This window comes from Glycine max, chromosome 3 (genome assembly GCF_000004515.6).
Source record: "Glycine max cultivar Williams 82 chromosome 3, Glycine_max_v4.0, whole genome shotgun sequence".
NCBI classification, from domain to species: Eukaryota; Viridiplantae; Streptophyta; class Magnoliopsida; order Fabales; family Fabaceae; genus Glycine; species Glycine max.
Window position 1 is genome coordinate 4,672,676 of NC_016090.4, and position 14,525 is coordinate 4,687,200.

The 14,525-nt window shown below is 30.1% G+C and overlaps 1 pseudogene; it reads right to left on the reverse strand.

Annotated features, from left to right (window-relative positions):
- Positions 1-10,385: 10,385 nt before the first annotated feature.
- Positions 10,386-14,061, reverse strand: LOC100783480 (CBL-interacting protein kinase 2-like; annotated as a pseudogene).
- Between the last annotated feature and the right edge of the window lie 464 nt (positions 14,062-14,525).

The following is a 14,525-nucleotide window of genomic DNA, read 5'->3' on the forward strand; positions in this document are numbered from 1 at the left end:
CCATTCCATGTCTACTTAAAGAACCACTTTTTCTTTGACCTCCCAACCTTTATTCACATGCCACAAATAACAGCACACAAAGGTATTTTTTTTTGTATGCATTTGCTTTCAGCTCATATTTCCATTTTTTTTACGATGATAGGTATTATAAAAGAATGTAGTTCTGATTCTCTGTGTGTCTGTTACTCATATTCTTGGAACATAATTTACCCAAAACACTCCCCCAAATTTGGAACAAATTTATCTTGATCCATAATAATGCTCTCCTATAGCCTAAGATAGGGTGCACAAAGATAGCATTTACATTTAGCTCAGGGTTCAATGAAACATTCGTTCACACTTAGGCTCAAAAGGGTGCAAGTGATTCAATCATTCATTAGCATAGGTAGCTATTTGGCTAAGTGGCTGAAATTAAAATAAACAAGAATGCCTTGATCATATCCACATCATGTATGCACTCAATAGTTCAAGAATCATGCAAAATCAAGAAAATGAAATTAGTCGTTCTCTGGCAATTAAGGTGCACGCAACTCACATGGTAATGTGAAACATTTAGTTTTTCATCCACAATTTCCTATCATGTAAGCTAACCAACTCACTCACATGCATTTAATTCACAAAACCATCACTCAACAATAACGCGTGCTCACTCAAAAATTGAAAATTTCACAACATTAATCTCCATTATGCAATGTCTCGGTCATGCAATCAATTCAAACAACATGCCAAAATAAAAGCACAAGAAATTTTGATTTTTTTTTGGCTAAGCCTAAACTTGTGCGCTAAGCCCAAACTTGCGCGCTAAGCCAAAACTTATGCGCTAAGCCTAAACAATTAAATTGCAACTCCAGAGATATTATTGGGCTTAGCGAGCCACATGGGGCTTAGCGAGTTTTGCAGAAGGAAATTTCCTGCAAAATCCGCTTAGCGAGAATGCATGACTCGCTTAGCGAGTGCCTGCGCACTTAGCCCAATTCGAGATATTACAAAACAGAGACGTTTTTGGGCTTAGCGGGACATGCTGGCTTAGCCAGTTGCCCATTCACGCTGAGCTTGCACTTGCACACTGAGCGCACACTGCTGAGTGCATAGCACAATCAGACAACAACAAAAAAACATTTGTACTCAAATTAACTAACACAAATATTCACAAAGTCATAGGCATAACCAAAATCAACATAACATCAACACATTAACACATAAACCAACTAACACAATTATTAAACAAGTCATAGAAAAAGAGAAGAAAAGGGTAGAAATCTTGGGTTACCTCCCAATAAGCTCTTCTTTAATGTCACTAGCTTGATGGCCAAATGCGTTCAAGGTGGCATGAAGGTCACATAGAGCACATCTTCCTTTCATTTTTGCTTCTTAGCTAGAGACTCCATGAAAATCATGTATCCCTGAAATTCCTTCAATATCATTGCAAGGGAAGTGTTGGTGATCAAGGAGAAAATGACACTTAAAGATTTATCACATTCTCTATGCCTTTCTTCCTTGTCAATCAATTGATGAGGAGTGGTATTGACTTGGAGAATATTTTCTTGTTAAAATTCTACTTGTGAGCACTCCTCCCATTGTTGTGCTCTCTCCTAATTTTTTTCTTCATCTTTTTCTCTTGAATCATGCTCTTCTACAAGGCTTTCCTCATAAGCTTCAACCTCTACAAAGTTTTCTTTACTTGTGGCCATAAATTTGGCCACTTCTTCTGCTAGCTTACCAACTTGAATTTCTAAACTTTTAAATGCTCGTTGAGTAGATTCAGTTGTTTCCTTGAATTGCTTCAACAAATTATCCAGATTAGAACCTTTTTCTTCTTCATATTGATTGTAGGGTTGTAACTCTTGCTCCCACTGATAATTTTCCATGGAGTAGCTTTTGCCAACATGAATTTCCTGATTTTACATTGAGTTTTGATTGGCTTTAGAGCTAGCATGGTATGTCATGAATTCTGTGAACACACCTTCAAGGTTAGGAGTTATTTCTTCTTCATATTGATTGTAAGGGAGTAACTCCTATCCCTACCAAGAGTTATTCATGGAGTAGAGATAACAATTTTCATTACAATGCTCTCCTCCACAAAAATCACAATTTATCGGTGGTGAGTGACTGACCCTTGATTATGTGCTATCAAGATACTCAGTCCACCTCTTAAAAAGATCTTCCATCTTTAAAATGTCTTCCATGGATTAAGTTCTTCTGAGGTTCCACCCTGCAAGCATAGACTCTCAAGAAAAAAAAGTTTTTTTTTAATGTAAGAGTGAATAAAGGAAAATAAAAATAGTTAAAAATAAAAATAAAAGCTGAAAGATAAAACTGATTGCTTTAAAATTGAAGTATGCAAACAACCGAATACGAAGAACAAAGTCCCCGGCAATGGTGCCAAAAACTTGTTCGCTCTTCGGCAAGTGTACCGAGTTGCACAAGTAGTATAAAACGGTAAGACCGAGTATTGCATCCACAGGGACTTTGACTGTACTCAGAGTTTGTATATGTCCAATTTTAAGCAATCAATGAACTAAAATTAATATTGGTCAAATAATGATACAGAATATAAAATTTGACATAAATGAAGATAATTAAGCAAAGCACATTAATGAGATGGAATACAAACACTCGGGGGGTGAGTTGTCGGTTGAAGTAGAATTACGGAGCGTGTTGAGACTCAACCTACCGAAACCACTCTTGATGGAACATTAAATGTTTTTCACTATTTAATGTTATTTCGTGTTCTTATGCTGAAAATAAATTACCCAAACCAAGATCCCTCGAGTGAATGAGCCTAACTCTATTTAAACATCGTCCCTCAACAAACTTATTCTAAACGAGTTGCATTAAGATTACAGCATAATAGAAACTAAATCATTGCACTCCGTCCCTGAACATACAGTTTTCTAGCCTGCTCTATCAAGTTCTAAGGTTTTAAAGCACTTCCCAGTACTAAAAATCCTAACTATGCATACAAATGGATGATGAGGCCACAAGCATACAAAAATAAGTACAGATAGAAGCAATGAACACATAAAAACAACATTAAATAGATAGTAAGAATCATTACATCAAGAGTGTTTGATAGTTGAGCTCCCAATAATGGGTGATTTAGCCTCTCATTGTCATGAGAGACTTACTAATACAAAAAGAAAGCAAGAGGTGTGGAAGAAAATGGAGGGGGAGGTCCCCAAGTGAATGGGTTTTCTCTCTTCTCTCGTGCCCTAGCTTCTCAATTTGGTCCCCCAAAAGAATTGCCTGATTTTTCCCCTCTTTCCCCTTTTAAAATGCAGCGCAATCGTGTTTTGTGATATTGACCGTGCACTAAGCCGGCATGTGCTCGCTAAACGCACGTGCAAAGTCCAGCTGACATAAGTGACTATGCGCTAAGCCGCCAGATGCGCGTTAAGATGCTAGATGCGCGCTAAGCCTGACCTCCAAGTTGGCTCCTTGCGCTGAGTTGCTCAAGTTCTTCAACCATCTTCCAGGCTTCCCACTGTGTAATTCTACAAAAAAATACACTCCAAAACACTGTAAATTAGATAACTTTAGCATTTATTGGACATAAACTTAGAAAAAGCTAAATTTCTAATGTTCTAACACAAAAGAAGCAATAAGAGAGAAGAAAATTAGATAATTGCTATGTGATTTAAATATTTAAATTACATAAGCATATCAATTATCAAACTCCCCCAAATCTGATCCAATATATAAAAAAATTATCTAATTCATTAAGAATAATAAAATTAGTTAGATTAGTTAATTTGTGGTAAATTTTAATTTTATTTCAAGATTATTCATGGTTATTTCAAAAAAATAATTTTTTAATCAATGATTTTACTTTGTTTTGTTAATAGCTTAAGAAATACATTATTTTAATAGTAATCATTAGGGATAAGAAGAAAAACTAGTAATATAGTAATCGCATATTTCTTATGATTAGGATTAAAAATGTTATCTTTTATTTCTTATATATAAGGTCGAGTTAGTATTAACTTGTTTTTTACATCATTAGATTGTTTAAGATTAATAAAAGAAGTGAATTTGGTATTAAGTAATTTAGTAATCATTCTTTAGAGATTTTTTAAAAAAGCTTAATCGGATTTATGTTTGTTACTAGCTTAAAAAAATTAAAAGAAGCATATAAAGCTATTTAGATTCTAGATTTTTTCCAACTTTTAATTATTTTGAGAAGATAAAATAAACACCTGAAAAGCTAGAAAAAGTTATTATTTTTCAAAAATAAGTTCCTCTTTTGCAAAACAAGTTGTAACAAATATACCTTTAATTTGTATTATTAATTATTTTTTTAGTGGTACTCTAGCTGTCATATATGATTAAAAACACTACTTTTTTTTTTTATTTCATTGTATTCAACTTTAGTTCCCCTATTTGCAGTGAGTCTCATTTTATCTATTCACTCATACAAAACTCCCCTATTTTTTATTTGTTATTTGCAGTTACTTATACAAACAATTTCTTTATATCTCTATTAGAAATCATTTGCTCTAATTGTATTAGGTTGTTTAATTTTAAAAACCAATATAAACAATTTACATTAATGTTGCTCTAAGATCCACGTAGGAATGCCAAAATAAAATTCGTACATACATGTAAATCTCAAGTGAAATGTATAATAAATTAGATTAGATTTAGATAGTTCTTTTTTTTTTAAAAAAAGCAAAATATATCATTAATAGAATTAGATAGTTTAATGGACATTTATACATAAAGTATATAGATTTTTACCTACTGACTAGTGTTTGTAGCTGTACAATGCATGAAAGTTTTTATGTTGGACATAAGTTATAATAATTAGTTAAATTATAATTTATACTTTTTTGTAAATATTTTTAAAACAACTTTTGTCATCAAATATCTTCGATAGAAGTTACAGAAATAATTCTTTAAATTTTTTTATGTACCTATAAATATTTAAGTATTTAAATTGACTACATATCTTTAAAACTGAAAAAATTAACTACTTTTCGTTGTGTAAAGTTTATATTTTATTTTTTAGTTAACAATTATAAGCTTAAATATAATTTTTATTCTCTAAATTTGTTCCATATGTAATTTTAGTCTCTATTTTTATTTGTTCATTAGGTATCATATGCAATAAAATATTATATGACAGTTGAAAAAAAAATTAGAATCTAAGATATAAGATTTTTTAAGAAGGAGGTTAAAAAAATATTATTTTATTGATATTTTTATAATATTCTTATTTCAACACAAACATAAAGGAATAGGAATCAAACTCTAGGAAAAGACCCCTAGAGTATCTTTTCCATATTTAAATTTATTTTGTTTCAAATTATCTATCTATTTTATGTTTAGTATGATTGAACCAAAATTACATTTTTTTAAATAAGGAGACCAAATGATTCAACTTTAAAATAAGATGACCAAAATTACAAATTTAGAAAAATAGAAAACCAAAATTATTTTTAAATCAATACTATAATATTTTTGATTTATTTATTTTTATTATATATATTATAACTTTTCTTTCTTTTTAAAATATTAAATTGGAACAATTTCAACTAATTATATAAAAAAATATTTATATAATAAAAAAATTGTTGTTTGCGTTTGAATTTTTAGTAAAAAAAATACATTTATAAGACTACCACGACCCTTCATCACTTCATTTGAACAATTTCGACACCCATCAAATTGATAAGAAAAATTAACAATTATATATTGCTATAACAATAAAACTATAATGTTTCATAAAAAGTAATATTATTATTTTTTTGTTAAATTTGTAATAAAAGAAATATTTATATAGTAAAATATTTATTTATACTTGTATATATTACATTAAAATTGGAGAAATAATAATAATAATAATAATAATAATAATAATAATAATAGTAACTTCGGTAAATTCTATCTCAACTGTAGTCACTCTTCATCATGTACTAGTTAATTGTTAAAAAGAAATCTTATATCTATTATTTTTATTTAATTGACCAATTATTAATATTTCGACAGTATAAATATAAATTTATTATTATTATTATGCGCTACACATAAAATCATACTATCAAAATCAATTATTCTTCTTCCAATACGTAATAATAAATGCTTAATTAAAACAAGCAGCCAAAAATCAGCTTAATTAAAACTAATTTTCTATTAAATGCCCCCACAAAATAATATCATTAAATAAAATTCAGCAAAAAAAGTCATTAAATAAATATAATATAAAATGAATAAAAAGAAAATATCTAAATTTTCCTTATTTTGGACGGAAAAAAATATACCAAAACTTATTTATTTTATTGTGCAAAAGATTAATTTGGTAGAGATGAGTAGTAAAGGAATCATACTTATGGTGTTGTGAAAATCGAATTCGTTAAGATATTTAGTTGATGGGTCAAACCGATAGATTATTCATTGAATCGGTTGAATCTAATATATATTAAAAAATTAAAAATATATATAATCAAAAAAATTTGATTGATTAATTTATACTCAAAATTTAAAAATTATATTATCATGATAAATTATATAATACTCCAAATAATAAATAAAGTTAACACTAATAAATAAATCATATTGTCATGACAAAATACCTAAATATATATAACTTTATTTCTAAATTCCAAACATTAAGGTTAACATCATGTATTTATACTATACTTGTATTATATTTAACATGTTATATTTGTAGATTCTTAAAAAAAAATTTATAGTTGTAGATTCTTAAAAAAAAAGTTATAGTTGTAGATTAAGTTTAATAAAAAAATTGAAGAGATTAGGTTTAATAAATAAAAAATATAACTTATGCTAGATTTAATATACCATTCATGGTCCACAAAATGAATGTGACAAGTGACGTGACACTCTAATACACATGTCAATCCTTCATGTCAGCACTAATACAAGAACACGGATGTAAAGCCCTTGACAGCCGAGCCAGATAGCCCACACGTTATCTCTAATATCTCATTATTTGAATATTAATGATAATGTTGCAACTTCCGTAAGCGTACTCAAATATCTATAAGATACACATTATCTATAAAGCATGACTAATCTACTAGCTATTATCTACAAGTTAGGAATTATTTATAAGGCATAGCTTATCTACTAGTTATTATCTACAAGCAAAGACCCGAAGCACACACTATAAATACCATGTTCTATCTTATCATTTTCATTTCATTTTTACCTAACTCATGTACTTATTTGAGTGCCAGAGTACTTTGTTTTACAGGTCTTTTCTATTGTTCTCCTAACAAATGATACTCACAGTCCAACATGCAAGATCACAAAACTCATCTTGGCCACATCCATCCTGACATAGGTTAACTCCATATTTTGGCAAGAACAATTAATAATGCTTAGTGGCTTAGTGGTATCTAATAAATATAGATGTGTTACTAATGGTCATGGTAGTTGGTTTGTATCACAACACTTAGTTCTAATTTTGGTATTTTTCCTATATTTATTGCTTAATGCTTATTTCATTTGAGATTTGGAGTATTAAGTGACATAAAAGCTACAATACGTACAATGTGCATATATGAAAAGTAACTATGGGCAATGTGCATGTATCAGTATCAATTAGATCGAGGTATTGAATTACTAGGTCAGAAATTGACACTGTGAATCATCATTTAACTCACATGATCCGGTTTATATTAAAATAAATAAATAATTTTATTAACATATAACCTTGTACACTTAAGATTTAAAGTTTAATAAATTTAACATATTTAGAAGCATAATTATGAATTTGTTTGAAATTGTAAACAAGCAACATTTTTTTTCTTCAAAATTTAGTATAAATAACCTTAAGTTAGAATTTAAAATATATATCATTGTTTTACAATGAAAACACAATTTAATACATACAGAAATTAGGCAAGAAAAAAATAGAAAATGACTACAACTTTATCAACTCAAATTCCAATATGCATTTATGTTTGGTAAAATAAGAAAGCAATATATAGTATGAGTAATGTTGTTCAAATATATAATTAAAAAACTAAAAAAAATACATGACCTGCCTGCCAAGTCGACCGGGTCATTGAGCTACCAATTCGAGGTCGGATCACACTAAGTCAGGCAGGAACACTTGGATCACATGCATAACCAATCTAACAAATTCCTCAAATTAGTTGGGTGTCCAATTTTCGGGCCAATGGTTGACACGGCTAGTTTGAGTCGGATCTAATAACTATATTTTCACTTGAGAGAGTGAGAGGTCTTATCACATAAAACAATGCATTTTTAAAATTTAAAATTAACACCAAACTAAAAATCAATTAGTTTGAGTGAACGAGTTAATGTTGATTTTGACTTATTTAAATTTGGATTGATAGGTTTTACCGATTCATATGCACAAACAGTCTAAATACTCAATTAGATGGGTCATGTATACGGTTCTCAGTCGATCAGTCGGTTCGATTTTAATAACACTGCTTGCAGATATCCATAATTTTAAATTATTTAAATATTTTTATTCATATTTAAAATAGTTGGCCAACAAAGAGAAAGTCATTCAAAATATTTAGGGTAAGTAATCATTTTCATTCCTAAAAGATGAAAATTTAAATTTTAGTCTCCAAAAGTGAAAAAAAGTGCAACAAATCTATCCATATGTCAACTTCCGTCTGTTACCGTAATAAAAGAATCTACGTGACACATTTAGGGATGAATATGTCAGCATTCTATATATTCAGGGACAAAAATGACTATTTACCCGAAATATAATTTAATCTTCATTATATTCTTTTTTAATCGTTGCAAGCATAATATTACAATAAACATTTAAAAAAATAGAAAAACAAACATAAGTTAGAACAAACATAATAATAAACATAATATTATTGATTAATAAACATAATTTTTGTATAATTAATAATAGATTTTTTGTAATAATGAATATTCATAATAAGTTGTCTCTATTACAAGACAAAAAAATTTTTACAAAAATGATAATTTACAATACATTATAAGTTGTATTTCAAAAAAAATATTTTCAGTAATTTCATAGTGAAAATCAAAGATTATGATTATTAATCAATATTATGTTTATTCTAATTTATGCTTATTTTCCTATTTCTTTAAGTGTATATTGTAATATTATACTTGTAACGATTAAAAAGAAAAAAAATATGAAGATTAATTTTTTTGTTGGTAAAATTAGGAAGTTTTGCGTGTGAATATGTTGAGCGTTGACAAATTTATCCTTAAATATACCACGCAAGCTTTTTCATTAATAGTAACGGATAATAGTAAATGGATATATATATTTGTTACACTTTTTCACTCTCGGAGACTAAAATTTGAATTTTTATCCTTCGAGGACGAATTTGTTCACACTCTACATATTTAAGGACAAAAATGATTATTTATCCAAATATTTATTTAAAAATCAAACGACATCAATGAATTTTTTTAGTGTGTATATATGTGTGCAGATAGATTTTAATTTCTTTTCTCTTATTTTTCATTTTATATTTTAACAAATATGCTTAGATACTCCTGAATACTCACATATATTCATAAAATTTGTAAATACTTAACAAGTATAGTATTATACAGATTTTCATCCGACAAGATGGGTGAAGGAGGTTCCTAAATACAACATTTTGTTTAAATAAAGAAGGAAATGGAAAAAAAATAAATATAAAGATGAAGAAAAGAAAATTTAGTAAATTGAAGAAAGACAAGTTTGCTTTTATAACTCTAAAAAAAATTATTCTTCATCTTTTAATATCATAGTTAAAGTTTTTAACCTAATGATTCTTCCTCTAAAAATAACCTAAAAATACTAATTAATGTGTTTAGGACATTGGTTAATAAATAAATAAAAAATTCTTATTGAAAAATATAACATTGCACTCTCATGTGATTTCTAATGCAATTTAAGCAATAAAAACCTTTTTATATTGATTTCGTAATCATTAGCTTTAGGGCCTTATTAGTTAACTGAGCCTAATAGTATAGCCCATTTTTAAATTAATAACAAAAGCATGTAATGGAATAACTAATATAATATTATATTTTCCTTTCTCTAAATATTAGTGGGTTTTTTTGGGCAAATATTAACTTTATAAAATTCAAATTTCTTTTGTAAATACCACATTAAAAAAAGTAAATATTAATTTCATTTTCTTATAAATTCCATATTAAAAAAGTAAATACTAAAATCAATTTTTTTTAGTAAATACCATATTAAAAAACAATTATTAAATTCCATTTTTAAAATACATGATGCTCCTATAAATCAATAATTAATAACCTTAAAAAGAGAAAATCTTTTTTTAATCGATTAATATTAGTTATTAGAGCTTAATTTTTTTTACTCCCTCTCTTCTTTCTAACCCTTATTGAAAAGAAAAACAAATCTACAAATTAGAATGGACCATGTTTTTCACTGACAACAAAAAGAAGGGGTCCTGAAAGCAGTGTAACAGTCAAAGACATGCTCAAGCAGTTTCGGACGCCATTTAAGCCTAAAAATGCTATTGCCATTTCTAACATAGTCAATAGACTCAATACAGCTATAACAACAGAACACCCAAATGGTAAAAAAAATAATTCAAATAAGCAACTAACTAAACAAGCTGAGCAATTAAATCTAGACATGCTTAACCACCTTATTCCGCGACAACTATCAACATGACAGTGTACTTGACTAAGAACATAAAGCACATACAACACAAAAACAAATTTAGGGACAAGATTCATTACGCAGTTTGTGGCGGTGCAACATCTGATATGCCAGGATAAGAAGGTTGTTCCTCTTTCTGCACCACTCCATGTTGCAATTGCTGAGGTTGTTCTCCTTGCCAGTTCCAAACAATGTCCTTAAGTGCAGGCCTAACTTCCTGTTTCAAAAGCTTTTGGTACTCCAATGTGTCTCCACTGGACTTTTTTAACTCAACCAGATGGAAGACTGGGGTGATCTCAAAAATCTCAGCATCAATACCCAATGACCCTTTTCTTCCTTCCTTGGAACCTTCCAACTTGAACAAACCCCCATCTTTCTTCTTCACTTTCAGCCCAAGACGAATGCAAATTTCTTCCAACTTAGAGATGATGATTGAGGCCGGCTTGTCGGATGTGAAACGCGCTTCTTTCTTTCGATTGGTCTCCTCGAACAAACCAGACAAGTCAAAACCCGAGGAATAGGAGATGATGTCAAAAGCATTTAAATTATTACAACGTTTTGAGTCTTTTGCCGGTTCAATAGGATCTCCATTCTCACAAGCTCCAAATACTCCATCAGCATCCAGAGGAGCCAGTTCTTGGTCTTCGTTCCGAGTAATGGTAGGCTTCTCTAACCCCCTTTTGAACCAAGAACTTTCCATGATTTTGGCCATTGATATCCTTGTCTTTGGGTTTGGATCCAAGATTTTCGACAGCAATCTGCGTAGATCTGGTGCAATCCAGTTAGGAAATTTGAACTCTCCCCTGCCAATAGAACATACAAGATCACCCCACATGACCATATATCAGCTTTGGCTCCATCATAACCCCTTCTGTTTATCACTTCCGGAGCAACATAGGCAGGGGTACCACATGTAGTGTGGAGTAATCCATCTTGGTGCTTAGTTTCAGCAAGGGTGCTTAACCCGAAATCTGTGACCTTCAAATTCCCATTTTCATCCAGTAGAAGATTTTCTGGTTTAAGATCGCGATGGCACACACCTCTGCTATGGCAGTAGTCAACAGCGCTGATCAATTGCTGAAAATATCTCCTAGCATCATCCTGCTTGAGCTTTCCTTTGGATACCTTGTTGAAGAGCTCACCGCCTTTTACATACTCCATAACAAAGTAAATTTTGGTTTTGCTGGCCATTACCTCATAAAGCTCAACCACATGTGGATGCCTGATTAGCCTCATCACTCATCCCAACTTTCAGAATCTTGTCCTTGTCAGTAATCTTAATGGCCACACTCATGCCAGTTATGATGTTCCTAGCATGGTAGACTTTCGCAAAGGTTCCTTGGCCTAATAATCTCCCCAGTTCATATCGTTGCATAAGCACACCTCCTTTTTGCTCCATTTCTAGAAACACTTTGTGGTGAAAATCAATGCTAATATCAATAGCACTGAGTACAGGCAATCACGCGGCCAGAAGCAGGAAACTGCTGCTCAAGAAATTCAAAGCTCAACCGTCTTCACAATCATTGTGTTTGGATACTGCACAATGGCTGAGATTTCTTGGCACCTCAGTCACTCGAGCGAAAAATAGATATGGACAGTGGACTAAACATCCAATGTCATCAAGGTTGAACAAGGATAGCTCAGATGGAGGCACGAACTCATTAGCCTCGGTGAAGGAATTCTTAACTGTCAAGCACATCTTTATTCCCTGATTTTGGTGATGACACTAGAGAACAATGAAGAATATGGACTTCTTGGAAAGTTTGAAGAATAATTAAGGAATGAAGCAGCACCTGGTTAGCCTTCCAATTACCCAGCAGCAGAATATACAATGAAAGACACACCTGAAAGAAAGATGAACAAATTTAATAAGTTGGGATGATTGTCAGAGAATCTAAACTCCTGAATGAAATTCTTGAAACTTCTACAAACATAACCAGTATAACAATTTTTATAACTTGTTTCTGATGTCATTTTTTAACAATCCCAAAATCATAAGGCATTAGGTGAGTTTTGATCATATTTAAACAGGACTGGATTAAAAAACAAAGTATTTAGCACATCAATTACATTTCTCTCAGGTAGTCTAGTTGTTTTTAGAGTTCTTAAAAATAAACGATTCATGACCCAGAAGAACAAAACAAGACTAAACAAGTATGACAGAAATGTAAGATCGTCAAAAATCAAGAATAAATCGAAACCAGAGATGGCAACACATTATGTAGAAGAAATAAAATTTAATCAAACAATCAATCAGCTGATGGCAGAAAGCACACTAATACAACAAAATACATCAATAATGAACTTGAGATTCATAAAAAAGGAACATGCAAACAAGTGAGACCTGCATTCTGTTTTGAATTACATACACAAATCAAGTCATTCACACTCATCTGCGCAAATTAATCTTCTAAAGTTGGGAGAGTTTAATGACACTCGAGAAGAAAACGAAAATTCAGTAAGGTTTCAAATAGGCAAGTATAAATGTAACTGAGTTGCCACCTTTTTCAGATGCATGTGGTTCCACTTTCCATTACAATCGTTACCAAACTTTGGCAGTCTATCTACCAATTTCCATGCTTGGGTCACATGCACTAAGTTATTGTCAATACATATTGGCAACAAATTAAAATTTTCCAGATGAAAAAAAGGAAAAAATTTACAAATTTGCCGTTAAGAGAAAAAGGCAAATAAACACAAACACCCCTCTCACCAAGAGAGAGCTTAACTCATGAAAACAACAACCATCCACCTATACCAGAATTTGGTTTTAAAATATCATAATTTTTTACTGTTTATTTTTAAAAATGTTATTATTTTTAAAAATTGACCGAACGTGCACTTAGATCTTCTCATGCTACACAAAAACCAAGTTTAATAAACATTACACACTTTATAATAATTTATGTGTCTTTTCTTTCATATTAAATATATAGCATGTTAGAAATCAGTTTGAGAAATAAGAAATCATGTCTGAGATATGTAAAAGCTATAACTAGTAGCTTCATGAAATCACATTTCCAGAAAATCACATCTGTGATGTGAAATCAAATACGCTAATAGACTACAAATAAGTCAGAAGCATAAAATTCAAATCCCCTACACCATGATGGCCGATATTTCTCATGAAACAAACAAAGAGAAAGATAGACAACTTAGAAAGAAAAAATCACTTTAAAATCCACAATAATAAAATCGAAAAGTTTAAAAACCTTGAAGGCAAAAATGAATCCCGATTTCAAAATTTTCAAATAAGAATGAAGATAAAAAATATAACTCAGAAAAATATAGAGGAAAATTGAAATGGGTAAATCTCAATTTACCTGCAAGATGGTTTGCGAAGACCTCTCTCTCTCTTTGTGTTTTTTTTTAAGGCCTTTGTGTTCTTTGTTTTATGGTGCAATGAGAGGAATGACGATGATAGAGGCGTTATAACTAAGAAGGAGGAAGACAGAAGTTGCTGTCAAGTTTAATAAATAAGAGCATAAGAGAATATTCTAACACCTTCTAGTTCTAACTTCTAAGGTGTTTCTCAAACCCACATTATTAGCATATAAAAATGTTGTCTCAAGCATGTGTTTAATCATTTTAAAGACCAAATATTATAGTATGGTATATTCTTTATCTTTATGTATTCAAAACAATAAATATTTTTTTTTATTAAATGTTCTTTAAGCATTGACTAGTATTTGTAAAAATAATAGAGTAAATTATTTGTTACATTTAATAAGGGAGATTTTCATAATAAAAAAATTCTGAATTTCAATAAAAATACATTTGATGATCTACTTTTTTTAGTATAAAAGCTTTGTATAACATTAGAAATTAAGAAATGTAAAGTCATAAAAACGAATATCGATATACTCTATACTGGTTCGAAATTTTGTACTATCCACTTTAT